Consider the following 22,505-nt stretch of genomic DNA (forward strand, 5'->3'; position numbering starts at 1 on the left):
CCATGTAAAGAGATTTACGAGTCATGTTGGAGTACATTCTTGTCCGTTCTTGTCTCGCTTTCATAGGATTCTGTGTAGGACTGCATATGGGGACGTTGTTGAAATATCTTGGCTTGTTTGATAATTATCCATTTTTTTCAATATTTTACAGGATTAGCGTCTTGACTAATGGATCTTTCCTCCATTCTAAAGAAATTCTCCCGTCAGACGCTAATTCTAGAAGAAGAATTCTGCATAGATACATTAAGCTAAAAAAAACCCTGGTTTATAACTCCTAGACCACATGTGTCAAAGTGGCGGCCCGGGGGCCAAATCTGGACTGCCGCATCATTTTGTGTGGCCCGGGAAAGTAAATCATGAGTGCTGACTTTCTGTTTTAGGATCAAATTAAAATGAAGAGTATAGATGTATATAAAATTTCCTGACTTCCCCCCTTTTCAATCAATAATTGTAATTTTTTAATCATTTTTTTTCTGTGTTTTTAGTTCAAAAATAATTTTGTAAAATCTAAAAATATATTTTAAAAAAGCTAAAATAAACATTCTTTTAGATCTATAAAAAACTGAATATTCAGGACTTTTAACCCAGTTCTTTTAATCCATTTATAAAAAATCTAAGTTTACCTAAAATGGTCTGGCCCACATGAAATCGAGTTGACGTTAACGCGGCCCGTGAACCAACCCGAGTTTGACACCCCTGTCCTAGACCAAAAACCAAACCCTCTGCCGCAATAGTCAAGAAGAAAAAAAAACGACATCCTCAAAACTCCAAGATCCCAAAACAGCCCAGTTAAAAGCGAACCTGGAAAGCCTATCTTCCAAACACGACTAATTCTAGCGTTTATTTGTTCCTCTGGTCCATTACTGCCAACATAAGACAGGCAGTTAGCATGGAGTTAAGCATGCGCGCCATATAATTAGGCCAAGAAAAAAAGAGAGGGATGCAACATCTGAAGGAGAAGAGGCTCCGAATGATTACACATTCACTCCGCTTCCTTCCCCTTTGCTGCACACATAACCGGCAATTACTTGAGAGGTGGATGAGGACGAGCGAGAAGCCTCAAGTCTATTTGTGTCGCTATCTGTCCTGCCGCCTGAGACTCCCCGGCAGAAGAACATAGAATTAAAAAACAAAAAAACAAAAAAAAACAAGAAGGAAATAAAGAACGAAACCGCGGCCTTTCACATCCGGTGAGGCCGATTGGCCGAGGCAGATCTAGGCCACAGTTGCACTCATTGTTCAGTGAGCTTTTCTACACAGTCCAACCCAGCGACAGCAATGAATGTTGATTGTGACCTTTTTGGTTGGGAACCACAGTGTGACTCTTGTGTAGATTGGGGTGAGTTCTTTCGGGATTTGCATGCGCCCACTCGCGCCGTGGGGCATTCTTCGTTCCGGGCTGACGTTGTCGGGGCCAACCTCGGGGCACAGTCAACGGTCGATGGTTTTTATGCTTCCATACCAAACTCACCGACAGCGTTGAATGTTCTCCGAGGCAAGCGACGTTCAACGGGATGAGGCTCCGTCCGTGGGTTAGGAGGGGTTCCTCGCCATCTTGTTTTTCGAATACTGTACAGACTACTAACTTGTTTGCTACCACTGAAGGTTCCCATGTGACCTTTCTTGTCAACATGCTAGCTAACATAGCACTAGAGAGCTAGCTAGCTGGTCATCTTTCATAATGTTAGAGATTAGAGTAAGTCTAGTAAAATAATCATTTGGTTTCTCCATATCGCAGATTTGTAGCTAGCTAACGTAGCACTAGAAAGCTAAACATGATCATAAATTCTGGTCATGAGATCACAACCACAATTTCTGTAAAAAGTTGACCTTTACAGATGCATGTGATTCGGGCTAAATAATTAGAAAGTTGTTAAAAAAAACTGATTTGAGTGCCAGATTCACTTTCAGCATGTGAAGTCCTTTTCATAATTGGACATGGTCATCTTTCATAATGTTAGAGATTAGAGTAAGTCTAGTAAAATAATCATTTGGTTTCTCCATATGGCAGATTTGTACAGGATTTGGAATGTTTCATCTGGAATAAACTGGGGGCTAACTCTTACTGGATGACCACCATGTTACCATCTGGATCAGCACTTTGTGAAGTCTTCACCTTGAGCGCAGAATTGCTTGATATCTGAAAAACACAAGAAACAGAACTTTTTATTTGGAATAAACCTTGCAACTCACACTGACAGGACACACTGTCCAAAGCTCGTCTCTAACACCCTCCTTCATTCGTAGATAACGAGCATAATTGGATTTTTACTACCATTGACGACAAGAGATCCATTGAACTGAGAGGGTGCCAGCGAATGAACTGTCGTTTGTTGTCAGCCCTTCCACTTCAAATGAATTGGACATCTATCACTGCCATAAGCAGCATTAGTTCAAGAGAGGAGACTTAATTAAAAGGTTGTTTTTTTAACTCATTGACCTAATTTGGCGCTCGCAAGGGACCCCTGACTTAAAGATTACTCCAGGTTGTTGTTGTTTTTGTCAGTAATATTCCTCATATTAATATCGTCTGATATTTTTACGAAAATATGTGCAAAATTGTCTTATTGCTTCCCAGATGGAACAGGCATGGAAATCGGTTAATTGGTGGTCATGAATTCTTAACGACCAAAACTCAGTGTTGATGAATCATATCCATCTTGACACTGGTTATGGGCAACTAGTCAACATCCATGTGCCGACTATGGCGCAACTCCTCATCTTTAATCTGGCAAAAATATTTATTATTGTTTTTGGTGAAGATAAAATTACCATTTGAAAATGCTCGGCCGACATTTTTTACTTTAATTTTTTTTTTAATTCAAAATATCGCATGCTCTGCTGTTATTAAAAAAACAAACAGGCGCAACATTGGTCAGGATAATATTAGAAGCTGTCATGGTTCCTACAGACTTATAAAAGCGTGGAACAATGCTTCCATATCCCGCTGTGCAGCTTGGCCTTTTATCCGGTGAGAGCTCCTATTGTCACAAGCGGGCTTTTTGCTCCGGGGGGAACAACTATCAGCAGTGTCACCCCGCCGCGCCGCACCGGCCACGGCTGACGTCAGGGTGCCCGACGCGCATCTATGAACATTTGTTACCCCCCCCTTTTTATCGGTTTAAGCCGCTGATGTCAATGAGCAGAAGGGGGGCCGAATCCATTACTCTGCTGGGGCGGGAGGCAAATGTCAGCAGCCCACCGCACCAAGACGCTCTCCGCCCCACGGATGGTGAATGCATCACGTTATTGCAGCTATAACTCAGAAAGCCATAAAGGAGACAATTGGCGCCTTGAGTTACTGCTTGCACGCATTCGATTCCTCAGTTATTATGTGAAAGAAATACATTAGCCTATAGGAAACGGCACAGATAGTAAATAAAACATTAGTGGAAAACACTAACTGCCGGATAAAAGATTTTAATGACCTCCGCCGAGTACCAAGTGGAGCTAAAAAAACGTAGCTAAAAGTGTGAAGAGGCCGTTTTTATACGACATTGGAGGTGAAAGCGCAAAAACCTTTCCAGTTGTTTTTTTATTCCTTTTTTTTCAAGGGTTAAAAACGCTAAAATTTGAAAAATTTGTCCAAAGTAGCTAAATACGGGTGTCAAACTCAAGATGTGCACGTTTCGATCGGCCCGACTGCAACACGTTAATCGTTTGTAAAAAAATTGATCACTTACGACAGTAAGTTTTGTTTTTATATTATAGAAATAATTAAAGCAAAGATTGAGATGAGGGAATTTAGGCAAAAGTTTGAAAATTCCGAATTCTCAAAAGGCATGTCACAAGTTGAGTCTGATTGGCTGACAGAATGGCAGCCTGTGATTAGACGTTTAGAAGAACACCTGATTCCAATCATTCTCTAATGCGGCATATACAAATACAATACAAACATTTAAAAATCGATGTATTTTAATCAGGCAATATTCACAGTTTTCCCCTATTCTAAGTTTTCTAATTTTACCCATGTATCCTTTTTTTTGAAATATTTTAAATATTTGCTAAGATAAGGCTTAAAAAAATGGATTATGATCAACAATATCTCGGAATTGTCCAAATTGTTGTTGATGCATTTGATCACCCAGTAGTTGTTGATGAATTGATTTGTCATGGCAGACAAAATGACTCTAAACTAAAAGTGGGTTGGTTTGACATCCCCTGTGTGAAGATCTTAGTAAAGTTCTGTTTGGCCTTTTCCAAAGTGGTTCAGATTGAAGGTGGAACCTCACGTGGAAAGTGCTCCAACAGGGGATGCGGGATATCATCAAAGGGGGCTTTAGGGCAATTTCACTCCACCTTGAAATGGATGCTCAGAGCCAACTGTTATGACTTGAGTCAAGAGAGATTAGGATAAGGGCGTTCCTCTTTGTGTTGTTTGCGGCTTAAGAGGTTGTAGAAGAGTCTTTGGGATCAGTCTCCATGAGCTCGCCAGATCTTCGGGGCTTTGTTGAAAAGCCCAGCGAGCGCTCGGAGCGTGTTTGCTGTTTGTGACATGCCTGTCAAGTGGCAACGTAATGGTTCCATTTTGAAATAAGGGCTGGCGTGACTTACTACTTACAACCTCAAATGTATACGGACATTTTTAACTACTTTAGCTGATTTACTGTAAATAAGATATAGAAGAAGAGTGAAAAGTATTCATGATGACGAGCAGCTAATCATGGCTGATAGTAATAATGATGATAATCAAAAGTGAGATATACAGAAAAGTCAATTGAACCGAACAACTAAAATTTGGAAAGTCCTAGATTTAAACAATTAAAATAGGGAAAACAAGTATAACGAAATAGTAGAAAAATATAGAAAATGACTTAAATATAAAACACTTTTTTTTGGTGAAGAAAAAGGATTTGGGCAAAATATCAAAACTAAATAAAAAGGGGGAATTCATTAATAATTGATTTAATTTGATTTCAAAATGTTCAGTGTTAAAATATGTGGTTTTATTTTAGATGATTTTTTTGATTTCTCGTTTTTTAAATGATTTTATAAATAAAATTTTCAACTTTTTTCATGAACACTATTATTTATGCACGTCTGCATTCCGCCGATGGTACATTTGGCCAATGTAAGCTTCAAAAGTGGTTCAACTGGAAATCCTTAGCGTCGCCATCCACTTTGTTTATTTTGAAACTAAGCAGGAGATAGAAGAGTCACACGCTCGGCCCACAATGAGACCTGGGATGAAAAATGGCCAGAAGGTCGATGCAGAGGAGAAATGGGGTCTTTGCCATGGCAACCCTGGTGTCAGCCAACCATTTTTTTCTTAATCCATTCCCCTCCCTCCTTTCAACCCTGTCTCACCCTGTGAGGAGACCCCGCCTCTTTACAGCGGAATATTCTTTTGTGTGCTGGAACCGCCTAAAATCATATGCACATATATACCACGTACACTTCATACTGTACGGGTGTGTGGGTCTGTTTAAAAAAAAAAAGACATGGAGGATTTAAAAGGGGTTAGCGGATTTACAACAGGGGTACAATCCGGAGTTTCTAACAAACACACGTACACACACACACACTTAAATTCTATATTGATGGAGAAAGATCATCTTTTGAAATAGAAGATAATTGCACCATATGGTGAGCAGCCAAACCACTCCCACCTCAGCCTATGACTAACAAATCAGCAGGCAGTTTCATAGTGCAACACTCGTCTATCAAGTGCGCCAACCGGGAGGGAAACTTTTCCTCTCTTCCTCGGCCGGGCGTGCGACAAAAGCCGTGCTGGAAGAAGTGGGTGGGAAGAGGCGTCAGCTGCTAGACAAAATAAAAAAAAAAGACTCTTTTTGTTCCCGACGATAAACCATCTATGGAGCGCTTCCGCAGCTGCGAGCCAGTTCGCTTTTCATTCGCAACTTCTTCCCTCGACCGGGAGGAGATTTAAGGCGGACGATAAAATTCACGAGGATTAGAAACGTCTTACGGCGTGAAACGGGGACACGGGAAAGTGAGAATTGGCCAAAAGAAAACGTTTGTAGGACGGTGGGAGTGGAGGAGAATGATGTGCGAGGAGGGAAACCTTTACAATGTGCGCTTGAAAACAGCCTTTTTACATTGTTCTAATCTCTGATGGATTTTTCCATAAATATGATGTTCTGCCATGAAATTTTTATGAACGGGTACTGTTTAAGTCACCATTTAAATGTCACACGAGATTAGACAGAAGCGACTCCTTTTAGTGCCGTTGGCTACGATAAGGTCTTCGACATGTGGCTCCAGAGCTGCATGTGGCTCTTTTCATTCATTTCAAGAGAATTCACTAGATGGGCATCCAATCAACCCATTTTGACAGGGACCGCCCACTCAAATGGACATCTATTGCTGTCAAAAGTTATTTTAAATACAATAAAAACATTTTAATCTCAATTTATAATTTGGCAGCATAAGTGGAGAACATCAGTTTTTGTTTATTTAAATTTGAATAATGTTGTTTGCCTTGCCATTTGAGAAATGATGTCTTTTTGAAATGCAAAAATGATTTTAAAAAAAATAACAATATTTAATGATGATAAAACAATAATTATCCTCCCCGGGCCTGCGTGGGTTTTCTCCGGGTACTCAGTTTTCCTCCCACATTACCCCCCCAATTTATTTATTTTTTCTTCATAAATACTTAGCGTCTCACCAGAAGGTGAAATGCCAGTTGTTTGTCTCTGGGGTGGTCTGATGCAGCAATGGTGGAGGTTTTAATGTAGCGGTATGTACAGTATATACAGTACATTTGCACTTAATGACTACCAGAGTACCTCTGGGGGCCTCGTTCAACCCCCCCCCCCCCCCCCCACTCCCACTCACAGAATGCCTACACATGCATACGCCTCACTTTAAAGGCGCGACGCTGTCTAAATGCACTTTGCCGCTCCTCCCAGTGAAAATAGAACATAAGCCACAGTTTTCATAAAATACCACCTAAATATTCAAAGTATGCGTGGTAATTACAGTCTATGGTTCTTTTCATCCGCATGTAGTTTTGCCAATACCGACGACACCAAGGCAAACCTGCGCAAAGTTTCAGGTTTGCTCTGATTTAGTTGGTAATTACATGGAGCCTGTCTCAAAGTACTCAAGTAAGCCAAAAATGGGAGCTCGTAATTTGATCATTTTTACACTAAAAATAAATTTGGAGCATTCTAAAAGCTTAAATGTTTTGTACTTTGATGTGAAATACAACTGAACTGTAGTTAGCAAATAGTAGTGTATTGGATGTAAGGAAAGGTTCACTTTTTATGGGGCATTCATTTAAGTTGACCTAATTTAAATAAAAATAATATAGTTATTGGGGGCCATAAGAGTGTGTTTTTTAATTCACTTTAATTGTATCAGTCATATTTTAATTAAGATGTTATTAATTTATAGTTAAAGAAAGATGATATACCTTTTTAAAATGTCATTCAAAAATGTTTAAAAATAATGAATATAATAAAAAAAATTCTGCTAATTATACTTGAGGAAAAAAAGCATTAAAATCTCATATGTGGACGCTAGATGATTATGGGAATTATATTTTTTTTATTACAAAAAAAGTCACTTTCTCTTTAAGACACAATACAGTGAACCCCATTATAGTTGGACTTTAGGGCCCTCCCATTACCAATAAATTCCCTTTTTCCCCTCAATATTTTAGTCTTTATTTTTGAGGGAGTAATTTTAAAAACATGTAAAAAATATTTTCCAAGCCATGAAACCGACCTTTTGGCACTTTACATTATGATTTTTGCTGGTTGTCAATTATTCAGTGATTTTTGTTACTGGCTGTCACTCGTCCCCGCAAATAATGAGGGTCCATTTGTTCTCTTTTCTGACAGTCTGGATGCCCCGTGGCGCAAACGTTGCCTCTCACAGCTCTGCCTAACACACTTGCCTATTTCTTGTGTGGGGTCTCTTTTCTCCCCCCCAAAAATGGAAAAACCATCTAAAACTCAAACGACTGGAGATGGCCGAATGAGCACTACGGGCAAATTGTAACACGAGTATTCAACAAGTGCTACGACATCAACTAAAAACAAAGACAGCTCGCCGGTGCCTTGGGACTGATTGGCAGGGTGGTGTTGCCGGGTGACCCCTGACCTTTTTAACCCCTGAGGAATGTTGTCGTGCTGGTGCGCGTATTGTTCCCGCCTCCCCGAGGAGACTCGGCCATGCATCAGATGGATGTGAAGGTTGAATGTTCCTGAGAGCTTCTTCTTATTCTTTCTTTAAGTACCCCGCACCCCGCCAAAGAGCACCTCTTTCTATCCCCCCACCCCCCGTAATCCTTTCTTTTCTGCTCTTCGTGGCCAGATTTGGCCACACAAAAGGTATCAACAGGTCTGAGAGCGAACTGTCGTTGTTCGTTTGGTGTGCACGTGCACGCGGAAAGGTCGTTGACCTAAATTTGAAGGAATGGAGAGAGAGAGAAAAAAAGGGACCCGGGAGGTTGAGAAACCTCGGAGGCGCCACGACGCGTCAGCGGAGGAAGTTGACGGCGGCGGAAGGGAGGGTGATGGACAGACGATGATCGAGCAGGTATGTCTACCCACCTAGGGCCAGTTAGAGGAAATGGAAGAATTTATGATGTCATAAAAAAGTGCCGGAAGAGAGGTGCCTAAGAACAGGTTGTCTCTGGAAGTGGAGCCATAAAAAGACTCCTGTGGTTTCCGCTTCCAAGCCTTTTCCAACAAATGAGATGATAACAGTCCAGTGAGCGCCAGTAGCTGAGCGCAGACTGCATAATTCAACTGAGAGAGAGCATGTGATAGATAATCTAGGGCACATGTATCAAAGTGGCGGCCCGGGGGCCAAATCTGGCCCGCCGCATCATTTTGTGTGGCCCGGGAAAGTAAATCATGAGTGCCGACTTTCTGTTTTAGGATCAAATTAAAATGAAGAGTATAGATGTATATTAAATTTCCTGATTTTCCCCCTTTTAAATCAATAATTGTAATTTTTTAATCCATTTTTTCTGTGTTTTTAGTTCAAAAATCATTTTGTAAAATCTAAAAATATATATAAAAAACTAAAATAAACATTGTTTTAGATCTATAAAAAACTGAATATTCAGGGCTTTTAATCCAGTTCTTTTAATCCATTTATTGGATTGATTTTCTATAGTTTATCAATCTACTTTTTAAAAAAGACCACTTATGAAGTGCAATATATCCTTTGGAATAATCACTTAACAATGCAAAATTTATTCGCCAATAGTTGCAGATAAACTACTTTAGCACTGGTATAAAATAATAATTGAAATAAATCATCCTTAACTATTTTAGCGCCACTGACTATGATAGGCGACCAATCGTGTGGGTGTCTTTATTATTCTGATGTTCATTTAAAAGAGTTTGTCACTCATGTACATATCCAATCCATTCAAACGTTCATTCGCTGCCAACCCTTCCAGTTCAAATGGATTGGACTTCTATCGCCATCATTGGAAGCCAAAGAGTTAAATTGGTGTTCACTCATATTTTACATCATAAAGAATACATACATACGTATTATGTACATATATATGTATATATAAAGTATTTTTATCAGTAAATATATAAAAAATATGAAAAAAAAATCACAATTTCTAGCTTTTTTTTTCTTTTCTTTTCTTTACATGTGTGTGTATTCTCAGTAATACAAGATTTTTTTTCTTATTTAATACCCGCGCATTTTTTGTCGTTCTGATATCTTTTTTTTTTAAATGATAACCCATTATTATGACAATTCTCTGCTTGCTTTCGCCCTAATTAAGATAGCGCCAACTTAATCTTGCTATTGGTATCATAAAAAAACTGTACGAAAACGTTCCTTAAGTGATGTAAATGACATTCGGTCCCGTTTGCGAGCACACACTACCTCGTATACACGCCGGCGCACTTTCTACTCTGAGAAGTTGTTAAATAAAAGGAAGGGAAAGGCGGTTATTTGCTCGAAAGCCTCGCTAAGGAGGGCTCCCATCGTAAAAAGGAGTGGCTGCACGGCCCCTTTTTCCTTTCATCCCTCTACCGGAGGCACGCTGCCTTTGTCTCACCCAGGAATGAACAAGCCAGATCTCGGCTACGCTACACTGGTCAAATACCTGGGAACTACCATTGGCCCGGTGGGGGAAAAAAAAAAAGGAGACGGAAGAGGAGGAGGAGGAGGAGAAGGAGGAGGAGGAAGAGGCACCGTAAGAGATGAGGAAGGGGGTGGGATGGAAGGTGTGAGTTTTTTTTTTCTCCTTGTGATATGGCGAGACTGGACGGCTCCATGAAAAAAATCATGTTATTGCGGCACATCCCAAATTGGACAGAAGAGCACCTGGAAACGAGCGACTATTATAACCATGTTTAGAATTTGCACACACTTGCAAAACTCACCACCACTAACAGCTGCTTTTTGTCTGTCATTGAAGAAAACGAGAAAGCGTGTGGGTAATTAGACTCCCCTCCCTACCCCGACCCTACACACACTTTCAAGCCAACTCAGCAGTGTAGCGCCACTTCCTGTGTACGCGGGACCGTATAGGGGTAAAGTGAGTTTAAGTCGTCCCCGACGTGACCGCAGCCGGCCCCCCGATGTAAAGCTTTTACATTTCCAGTCTGCACGGGCAGTCTGGGCAGACATAGCTCTCTTTCTCTCTCTCTCTCTGTGTCACACCTCATAAAGCAGAGCTCAAGCAGAAGGCTTCTTTGAACCCATAGTTTGGGTGGGGGGCTGTTGGTCGGTGGGGTTAGATAAAGCAAAAACGGGGGGGAAAAAGGAAGAAAGTTTACACGTCTGAACTCCCCGAAAGACGGAAAAATGTCTGCGTTAAAATTTAATGGCTTGCATTTGATAGACGTCCAGTTTGTTTGAACCTTTGCGGCCTGTTCTTCATTCGCTGCCAAATTTCCCAGGTCAAATGGATTGGACGTACACTAGCGACAAACAAATTTAAAATTTGGGAAAGGCGGTTATTTGCTCGAAATGTCATTCACTGCCAAATTTCCCAGTTCAAATGGATTGGACGTACACTAGAGACGAACAAATTTAAAATTCGTAAAGGGACGACAAGCCGCAAGATCGGACGTTTTTCGTGGTCGATGGCACGGAAAGAGTTAACGGCGCCCTGGTGGAATAGTCAGGAGGAAAACGAGGAGCCATCCGCTTATTTTTTTAAACGGTCCACAAAGAATGCCTGTCATTTCCTGGCGTTCCCCACTTCCAAAAGAAAGCCCCTCATTCCTTGAGGAACAATGGGAAAGATTCCAAAAATTTCCATGGGGAGTTTCTCGCGTGACCGCATAATGGCGAACGTGTTGCGACAGGGCCTGGGAGCAATCCACCCGGCCGCCCGCGCGCGGACACGGTTACGCCGCGGCGTGATTAAAGCGGCGTCTCGTAAAACCAACTGAGAATGGCGAGGACTTTTATTGGGCACGGACAGAGACCGAAACCGGGAGCAGATGTTCCAAGTTTAACGAGTTTCGCTCGCTCGCCTCCCGACGGATGGACGGACGGATAGACGGATCCCTACGACGCGGGGAGTTAAGAGTTTCTTAATTAAGCAAAAAGAGCACCGGTTCAAATGTCATACTCCGTTAGGCCCTTGAAAGCCACCTGGCTTGACCCTGGCGGACCTGAGCCAGTGGCGAGACGGAAGGTCAAAGGTCAGCCACTCATCTAGATGGGTAGTGCACTATGATGCCTGAGGCGGGGTCTCCATTGTCTAACCTTTCCATTTACACAGGGAAATGCTAAAATCACATATGGTCATGGATTCCCGTGAACTTGTTGACTGTTTGACGTCATTTACCTACGAGGGCCTCCGCGCCGTCCAAGTGGTCCACGTTTGCGGCCACCCGACTCGCTCACCGCTTTAGACTCCCTGAATGGAAAAAAAAAAGAAAAAAGAAAGTCAGGTATGTTTATTAAGTAAGTTTGGTTCACTCGCACCTGAGACTTTTACAGAACATGAATTAACGTGTGGCATTATTGCTTAACTTCAGTAAAATCAATGCAACCCACAAAATTAGAGCCTGAAATACACAATTGATTGACAGCTGTCAACTCATCTGAGCTAATTAGTCCTATGGTTGTATTTATAATTTTTATATTGTATGTCTGGACCCTTTTTTATAGTGATTCAGGCTAATCGCATAGCAGCGTAAATGCTAATTAGCTAGCATTCAGTGAGCAGAATGCAAGGCTAAGCAAATTGGTTATTATGAATATATAAGCTTTCATTTTGTTTGGTTTTACATTTTGTTTAGAGTAGGAATAAACAAACTGAAGACTTTTTGGTGAGATTTGTTGAAATTTCCCCGCTTGCTCGTTAAAAGTTAAATATAGCGAAGTAGTATATCTCCTGTCTTGGTTGTTTGTAAGACAACGCAAAGGGTAGTGTATTTTCTATAGATTTTTACACTTTCCTTTTCGAAATGTGTCCCCAATTTGTCAAAAAAAAAATGGAAAGCAATAAAATAAAAATATTTTCCCATATCGTGGGTGTGTCTAGGGTCCCCTGTATATCTCTTCCAGATGGCCCAGAAATGACGGCTTTAAGTTTTAGCGACTGAAAAGACTCAGGGAAACGGGGAGGGGAAACACATTTTTTTCCCTCCTCGTGCATGCGTTCAAGAGTTGATTGCGGCAGGAAGTGGCTCCGCTAGGAGTCATGTGATGAGGCTCCCTGATGATAACAACATTAGATTTTCACGAGTCGCAGCCGGCAGGAAAGGTTTTGGAAACAACCGCGGTGGCCCACGCTCCAGAGCTTCTCGGTTGGACGAAACTCCTCACACGTGAAAATGGGCTACAGCAGAGTTAGCATCATTGCTGCAGCGGGTGGGGTGCAGGATACGCCAGCATCCACCCACCAGGCAAATCTGTATTAAAACAGATGTGCACTAGAACATCCGCTGTGCTCCTGTAGGGGTCTTTTCACTGTCTATTTCCAGCATTGCCTCCAAGAGGAATGCTCCAAATGTGCTGTAATTTGATAATCCAAAATGTTGGCGAACTCCATCTTCCATCAGCGAGTCGTGTTTAAAAATATTTATTGAACATTATTACATGTAAGGTCATCTTTTGTTGTTCATTCATTCATTTCTAACACTGCTTTTCCTTGTCTGTTACTCTTTTGTAATACATACTAATGCGTTAAGTTAACTTTATGCCATCTAGTGGTTAGGCATTTTATTTTTCTGCCTCTCACTATTTGTCAGATGAACAAATCGGATGATCTTCGACGGGCTTACTTAATTTTTCTTTTGTTGTGGGGGATTTTTTTTTATGTAAGTTTACCACAGAAGGCTCCCATTGGCCCCAATGAATTTCAACATGTTAACGTCTCAATAGTATAGGAACAACACAATCCCTAAATATTATACACATCAACCAAAATTAGGCTTACCAAGCAATTACTAACAGGATTTTTTTAAATTCATGTATCAATTTGGAAGTTTACTAATTAAACGCCACGAGGTGATCAAATCCAAATATGATTCTTTAGAATGCAATTGAATTTAGAATTTTAAGAGTCAATAAAAGCTGTTGGGGATGGGACAGAATAATTCACCAGACATTATTTCTGATGGGAAAAATATTTTTAAGTTAAAATGCAACCGATGCAAATCTACTGTAATAAACCAAAGAGCTTTTTTTTCCCCCCAAAGCACCACTCTAACCGAAAGTGAAAGATAGTTTCTCGATAAAACCCAACGCATTGTGTCATTTCATTAAATCATGCTGTGTTCAATGCACTGTTTAATGCAATGCCGCACTAAGCGTCTGGACCTAAGATGGCAGAAGAATTTATGGATACTGGCTCATTAACTAGAAGGCAAATTAGTGCTGAGACACACAGCCATTTTTTTTAAGGAAGCTTTCTAACTGATGATGATTAGTTAAGCTACTGAAGAGTGGACGCCCAGTTTAAAAAAAAAATGCTAGTCGAGTCATTTCAGCCCTTTCAGATGCGCAAAGACACTTTGTTCGGCTATCCAGACGCCCCTGCATCATTTCCTGAGACAATACATACAGGGTGAGCATTTGGGGAACATTTTGAATGCTGTAGTAGTAGTATTCTTGCAGGGTTGGATGGTAGACGCCATGCGTCATGGCGTGGTCATAGACGGGTGGTGGCTCCGAATGATCGCTGTCTGCTCTTCAGGTGTCTCCCTCTTTGTGTGTGTTTGTGTGTGTCTGTGTCTGTGTACGTGTGTTTGTGTGTGCGTGTGTGAGATATTTTTCTCCCTGAGGAGTGTGGGGCGCTGCTGTAATGTCGATACAATGACAGATGGTCCGCACAAAGCCGGCGCGCATTGTTCAAGCTGAAAATATAATAGCTGCCATTTATCAGCCGTTTGGAGCACTTTGACACTCCAATAGAAATACGACAGTGAAAATTCATCAAAGTTATCACTCTTCGGAGAAACTTTACACTTAACACTCTTCTTCTATATGTTCCACGCGCGTATCGGAAGAAGTTGCTGAAATGTCAGATTTAAAAAAAATAATATAGTCACGCGGAGGGATTTTATGATAAGATTTTTTTTCTCTTTTAAATTTGCTGGTATGTTCTTGGAGGGGGAAAAAAATCCTGCACTCACGCGCCACATTCCATTACAAATTCAGCACAAGCTCATTTTACAGATTCCACGCGAGTCATGTTTATATACTCACGACTTTGGTCCAAACGAGGAAAATCTCGTCCGGGTTCCACGAGTGAATGTTCTTCTTTACTCTTCTCCATCCGGTTGCAACTCCACACCGACTGATCGCCGGTGCCCGAAATCCAAGCATGACGTCTACTTCGACGGCTCAAGAAAAGGGGGCGGGCATCCGGTTCGCAGGGATCACCGGGAGCTACGCGATTGGCTGGGAGGGGCATCGCTTGACAAGACCCGCGCTTCCTATTGGCCTTTCCAGCTCCAATGGGCGGAGTCAGCTCTTGTATTATTCAGGAGGGAAGCGGGTGGGGAGAAAAAGAGGACACGGTGTTAGCATGCTCATATATGTCTGCAGACAATGGCTTGTCTTTCATGTACATTCACACACACTTTACACCTGAATGGAAGAATTATACAGTTTGCCTTGAGTTGTGGTTTTACTTCTGAATCCAATAGGTTGCTTTTGTAAAGCCATGATGGGGAATTCTCAGTTCAAAAAAAGCTTTTAAAAATGTGCTGGACTAACCGCTTGTCACATGCCTATAAATAAATCAAACAGGCACATAAAAAGCATTAAAACACTAAGTATGTGTAGCTGTTAGGACACTTGAAGTGCAGAATTCTCCGCGCAGGGATAGAGGAGGAAATGGTGCATGGATAATTCTCTCTTCAGATCCTCTGTTGAGTGAAAGCTCTGAGCTCCTTTTTTTTCGTGGTCCTCTTCTCACATCAGTGCTGAAGCTGACTGTGTAAGCCAACTCCCAGGCCAGTCCATTTAAGGTATTTTCCCCCGTTTGTGATGCTATGAATTAGCAGCTCCATCTTTCCAGATTGGAGGGGCGATTACAGTTCCCTCACCTTTAACCTTCGGGCCTCATGAACCAGCACAAAGCAGGTACGTGTGAGGAGACGTCCCATTTTCTGACACGTAGTCATGGCGATGGAACCTGTCTATCCAAACATCACACTAAGGGAACACACAATTTTGACCCAAAGGACCGCGTTGAGGTCGTTTTTTTATTGGGGGGGCGGCATTTTTTTGCGCATGTGTCTCAATAAAAGACTATCATTTGATGTGGATTTGACAGACAATTTGCATAACGGGAGGAAATGATGCGCTCAGATCAATAGCAGCTAGACTTCTTTCCCTAGCAGTCTATTTCCAAACATCCAAAGGACAGGAAAAGCCTTTCAAGCTTCTTTTCTCTCACTATTCTTAATTTAGACACAGCCTCAATAAAAAGGCAGGTTCCACATAAATTCCACGTTTGATGCATTTCATGTGGTCCTTCAAGTGATCAAATTACAGGTTGCATCATGTACATGTTAGCTCACCCAGATAGATTTCACTTGGATCCGATGATAGAGAGCACCTACTTTTAAAATTTACCAGTTAAGGTTCTTGCAGATTCCTATTATGTACAAAGCCTCAACAGTAACAGATGGCACAAACTCTGCCTTGGAGAAAAAGACTATCTCGACCAACATGGTCAGCGATTGTTGATGATGAAAAGACATTTAACTCAATGTGAAAATGTCCTCGCTCACAAAAAAATTCAGAGGTAAATGAATATCTCTTGAGAATATAGGACAGCCTTGCAGTAAGAGGCAGACATGTGCATCAGGTGACGAAAATGCCATGAATTTCACATGAAGTTAGTTACAAGGGGAGTAGCTTCTGAATAGAAAAGTGCTGCGTATTCTAATTTTCATCACCAAGTATACCTTTTTTTATTTTGCTCACATACTCCGACTCACAGTCGAGAGCGAATGCACGTTTGATTTGAATGTGATCTGAGTCGTGCTGGAAAATTGGATTCTATCTGTTCTATTACGTTTGACAAGGAGCACTGAGTGATGTTGAAGGCTGCCATATTAGCTTCATGGGCTAGGCACTAGCCGGTTTGCTCCTGGCTGGCTTGTTGCCATATTGCTCCTAACTTGTCATCAAATACTGTTATATGTGTATATGTTAACATTCTACATTACATTGGCGGTTGGTTTTATTTTAGCTTTGCATTGGAGAAGCATCCATTTGTAATGCATCTTAGAAGTTGCATGAATGCATGTCTAATTTCCATGAAACATGACCTTTACAGTTTAAGCAGGGTACAGACAGATTCATTTTTAACATCTCAACCATTTTTTTTTTATGTGACAGACCCCACACATGGCAAGGGTAAAATCAGCAGGTGTGTGCTTTATGCTGTGTGGTACTCCACAGCACGGCATAACACAGACAGGTGGGGGATGGGGGTCCTTGGTTTACTATGGAATGCCATTCTTACAGAGGAGATACTATACGGTAATATACATGCTAACACATAAGTGAAATTAGAATTCAAGTACATTTCATGGAAATGAACAAAAAAGGTCTCACTATAACTTAATCTGGCAACCACTCCTCATTTACATTTACGTTGTCTCATGGTAAATAATTTGTAAAATACTCTAACAAAACACAAAGTATTTGTTTCTTTAATAGATTGCAAGCTGAAATTGCTATCATAAATCATGTGGTTCAGCTGAACTTTGAATAGAACAGCTGAGGATTTATTAACAACCTTTAATAAGTATACAATTGTAGGCCATGACCAGGGCCAGGAGCGTTATCACTATATTTGGAGGTTATATTACTAACCACAGTTTATGGTACTGTATCACGTTTTGTTGGGGTTTTGGCTGGATGGCTGGCTTTTCCTTGTGTGTGCGAATGTGTTTCACCTGCTGTGCCTTTCTGTTGCTCCTTCCCCCGTGTAACCCAGGTATTTGGAAGTGTCTTGTCATCAGCTCCCTATGTATTTAAACCCTGTGTCGTTGTCAGTCTGGGTGGGAGTATTCTGTTATGATTTGGCCTCGGCTGCTGAGTGAAGTGGAACCCAGGATCAGGAAGAAGGAAGTGCTGGTGCACAAATTGGGATTTTAATGAAGAATAACTATACAAATAATAAAGACTGGGACAAAATTAACAAAAATACCAATTCAACACGACACATGGTTTAAATACATTGGCATGGGATGATGACAGAGCAATTAAAAAAAAAAACTGTGCCACACGAGGGAAGGCTCACCGGAAAGACAAGTCAGGTCACAGTTTCTATAAACACTCCCTTTTTATTTATTTTTTTATCCAGCGAGGTTTTCCCACAATATCAAGTGACAATGTTCCACTAGTCCAACTTCCTTACCATGAGATGTCTTGATTTTTCTTGCTTTTGTTCCGATTCTTGGCTGGCTTAATCAGTGCGCCTGTGGCCAGGGAGCAGCTAAAAGGGTCAGACAATCAAGGAAAATTCTAAGTGCCATCACTGCACAATCACAACCTACTCCCAAACGGTTCATTGTGAAATGAACCACATTTTTATCCTTAACTTTTTGTCAAAATCATACAGTGTTGCCAATTACAGCTGAAATTAAATCCTCCAGTTAAAATTGATACTCAAAAATTGATCGCGAGGTATTCACACTGAATTCTAGGCTACAGGCCAAGATTATGTCTAACATGGGACCGCATAATACCGTGTGTATTTCCTGTTATTAACATTGATACACTACAATGTTTGTGCGTGTGGAAGTCAACATGAACCAAAAATGTCCGACACGCCAATTCCTGACCAACTTATATTAAGTAGAGGGTTACCCGTGCGCGGCCTTAGAAGAGTGACATCTCCGGCTGTGCCAGTAATGAGCTGTCAGACATGTTGTCATCTTCGATGGAAGACGCAAGCAGCTGCTCAGAAATTATGCAAATTACTAAGGAAAAAAGTGTTTAAGAAATAGCTCCATGTATACAGTATTTTGGGACATCCTCTCAAGAGTTTTAATGCAGAACTTTATAATATATGATACAAGCAGGTGGTCCCACCTTCTTGTTTATAACCAAAAGACAATTGTTGCGCTATTATAAAAAATCTCTTTTGAAAAATGGTTGTTTGACAAACAAAAGATTGAGTCTAGTCTATTAGGATCCGACAGCCGTTTCTGGCCACCATAAAAAAAATTCAACTCTCTACGTTGCACGATTTGGACAAATGTAGCGAGAGAATCTTAACATACACACACACCCATCCATAAATCCCGCTTTACACGGATTATAGATCAGAGTTGATCATGCTTGGTCAGTATTAACTCCAAGATAACCATTTCTGATGACAGCGGTGGTAAAAAAAACTGCATAATAATAATTTTTGGGGGAAAAAACATACAGATAGGAAAATGTTTTGAAATGGACGCCGACTAAACACCAAAACAAATCTACCAGATGCAACGCTGAAATACCGATATACTAAATTCCCCAATTTTTTTATACTACGTCATCTACTTTTCCAAATAAACGCGTGTCGCGAAAACTTTTACGTTGACTTGATGGTCCAGAAAATCATCATATCATTGTAAAATTCGCTCATTCAGCTAATGGCAAAACACTGTGTGAGCTCCTTGTTTTGCCTTTTATCAGCAGAGTGGTGCCCCCCGCTCACCAACGCCACATTACCATCTCGCACGTCTCCCGTTGGCTTTCGTTCTAGCTGGATGCCAGGGGTAAATGCTTCATCTCAATTAATCACTGAAATTCTAATGGAACGCTTCCCTTCAGGATGAGGCCCATCGCAGAGGGGGCCGCAGTCGGTGCTGTTGGTGAAGCTGCTTTGATTGCTCGAATACCCTCTCAGCTTTGGAGTCACTGCAGATGTCTGTTAATTGTGGTGATTATGGCGAACGGAGGGGGGTAAGAATATGCAATGAATTTCCCATTGCTTTCATGCCTCGCATCCTTCGGCGAGAAGCATCTGCTGTACAGGCGGAGCATCCGCACTTTTTGGAGACGGACAAAAGTCACCAAGGGAAATGGGCACGGGATTTCTGGCTGGGCATCCAGTGGAAATGTCAAGTGCAGCCATATTAGGTCCATTTATTTTATGGACTTCTGTTCAGATTAGAAACCGTATAAGTTGTCACAATTCCTCATATTTTATTTGGGATGGCTTAACTCATTGGCTGTCGTTTGAAGTAAACGTCCAAAGCATTTGAACTGGGAGCAATCATTGGCTGCCAGTCTTTCCAGATGAAATGAATTAGACATCTATTGTTATCAATGGCTTTTCATGGGGTAATAGCTTTAACCCCCTAAAAGCAAGGGTGCCAGACTCGGGTTGGTTCGCGGGTCGCGTTAACGTCAACTCGACTTCATGTGGGCCGGACCATTTTAGATATAATATTTAGATTTTTTTTAAATAAATGGATTAAAAGAACTGGATTAAAAGCCCTGAATATTCAGTTTTTTTATAGATCTAAAACAATGTTTATTTTAGTTTTTTTTTTAATATATTTTTAGATTTTACAAAATTATTTTTGAACTAAAAACACAGAAAAAAAAAGATTAAAAAATTACACATGTGCCCTAAGGCAAGTGACCATTTTGCACAATTAAAAAAAAAACTTTAGATTTAAAATTTGGAATTGGTTATATGATCATTTTACATTTTTAATTATTATTGCAGTTCTTAATTCAGTTTAATTCATTCATTTTCTGTACCACCGTTTTTAACAAAAAAAAAACCCTATACATAGATTACTACAATACTAATAAACTTTGGTTACATTGAAATTCCTCATATATAATGAATTATGAATTTATTGACCAGAAACATAAGTCCAATAAATTATATATTTAGATACAAATCACCTGAGTAGGTAATAAGGTTTAATTTTTTTCCCCTCAAAGAAGAAATTAAACTCACACTGTCGTCATGTAACCTGCAATATTTGTACATGTCAACTCTTCCATACAACAAAAAGCCATGAAAAATGCCCATAGGGAAAAATGCTGTTGAAAACGATCAACCAATCAAAATGAGCAAATTTTCCACGCAACCTTATTCTTTCTTCGCATCCTCCTCAGGATGCCGAAGTGGAACAAATCCTACACTCAGTCATACATTTAGCATATTAATTAAGTTATATATCGGCTAGTCTGCGCGCTCGGTTGTGAGTGAAACGCGGCTGATTTATCGTGGATGTGCTTTTGGAAGGGAAGACTTGGCTAATTCCTCGGAGGCGAGTGCTCTTCCTGTCAGCCTGATCAAAGCCCGTCTTTTGATAAGAGCATAAACTGCTCCGTGCCCCATCACCGTCAATGTCTATGCATGCGTGCGAGTTAGTTCGTTTGTGCGTGCGTGTGTGTTTCTGTATGTGTGTGTGTAGCCATCCCCCATCACCAGAGGCTGTATTATGCATTGTTGTTGGCATGCCCTACATGCTCACCCAAGCATAGTCCAGTGTGGTACAGTACACACGTCTTCCCATCCCCACCGCGCTCCCGTGTCGTGTCCGCGGGCCCGCTTCATTTACCTTTGCTCCTGAATTAATGCTAGTTAAGTGTCACATTAGCTCACGTCCGCCGACCCTCGTTGTCAACAACATCAACTCAGCTCGGTTGTGTTTTGCTTTGATTCGCGGCGCACGCATGAATTGACTTGGACTGCATGCACCGAGGCACCCTAAAGCTGCATTCACCCATACGTAACCTTTATTTGAGCAAGACGCGGCGTTGCGTAAAAATGTTAAAGCTATCGGCGGCGTAATGTTTTCTCAACTAAACGGAAGGGGGGGGAAAAGTTGACTGTTGTGAGGATTTTGGGAGAAACTTTTGGGGGGGGGGGGTGTTCTGGGAGTGGGGGGGTTGCTGGTGTCAGTTGAAGGGCAGGTGTTTTCTTCAGTTTTTCAATAGGCTCTCAAGTGAATGAGCGCATGTGTCTGCATGCGTTCGCATGTACACGCGTATAGAGCATATAGGCGGGTGTGTTAAATTCTCTTAGCGTGTGTGACGAATGCGGCGGCTGGGAAAAGAGCAATGCGCTTCACGGCCGCTCACAAAGTAAATTGGAAAGAAGCGATCGATCAGTTTGGACATGAATTCACCCAGAGCTCTGTAAATACTTCAATTATCATATCTATCTGACCTCACGTCAACTCTACTCTACCCCTTTTGGTATCGGCCTTGGTTAATTCTCCAATGCAATGGCTATGATGTGGAATTAGAGGAGAAAGATGTGGCAAGTGCAAGCGGGAGATAAAAAAGGGAGAGTGTATTCCCCACTCCTGTGTCTTTCATCCTAATCCATGGTCTCTGTCCAAGAAAGGGCCTCCTTTTCTCTCGTCTGGCCCAAAGCCTCTTATATGTGACCTCTGTGCGTCTCCCCCCCCTCAAGGCTTTCTCCCACGATCGGCATCCATGCACACAAACGCCACATCTGTGCACTTGAAATTGGAGCGTGAGCATTTTTGAAACTTTCATAGCCTTAAAAAGTGGCGGTGATGAATTGAACTGGTGATGATTGTTTTTAAATGAAGGGAATCTGACAAAGTTACATGCTGGACGAGGCACTACACAATACGATAGTATGGCGGATGAGCCATTCAGTGAATAAGTACATTATGATTTTGCTGTGAAAAAGACATAAAATGTCAGATGACTCAACCCACTTTTGATTGAAACAAGGATACCTTGAAATTTCTGAGATATAGATGGCGGAACCACAAAGTTCAAGATGTCTTCTTTCACTACCAACTGACAGATGAAAAAGCTTTATGAAGTCCAGCAGTCGTGATAAAAGTCAAGGAGGTAACAGTATATCTCCTGCAAACACCTTCAAAGAGTTAACATTTTACCCAGACTTTTTTCCATTTTATTACAGAGGGATTAACTTCTCTAACTAACTTCATATGAGACAAGTTCATTGAAGATTTCCTTTTAAAGTTACAACTTGTAAGCAATGTTCCCTCTAATTTTTCGTTGGTCTGAGCAGAAAGTCAACCTCCCTGAGCGCACCGAGTACCAGTGTGAGCGACATCATCGGTACTCGGATGATTCGCCTAAAGACGTTTCGCCGACGGACG

The 22,505-nt window shown here is 41.2% G+C and overlaps 1 long non-coding RNA gene across 1 annotated transcript; it reads right to left on the reverse strand.

Annotated features, from left to right (window-relative positions):
- Positions 1–1,751: 1,751 nt before the first annotated feature.
- LOC144086133 (uncharacterized) lies at positions 1,752–14,785 on the reverse strand. Its single transcript, XR_013304358.1, has 3 exons — positions 14,623–14,785; positions 11,753–11,824; positions 1,752–2,140 (listed from the first exon to the last, which is right to left on the reverse strand). It is a non-coding gene; the product is annotated as an uncharacterized LOC144086133 (long non-coding RNA).
- Between the last annotated feature and the right edge of the window lie 7,720 nt (positions 14,786–22,505).

This window comes from Stigmatopora argus, chromosome 12, assembly GCF_051989625.1.
Source record: "Stigmatopora argus isolate UIUO_Sarg chromosome 12, RoL_Sarg_1.0, whole genome shotgun sequence".
Classification (NCBI taxonomy): domain Eukaryota; kingdom Metazoa; phylum Chordata; class Actinopteri; order Syngnathiformes; family Syngnathidae; genus Stigmatopora; species Stigmatopora argus.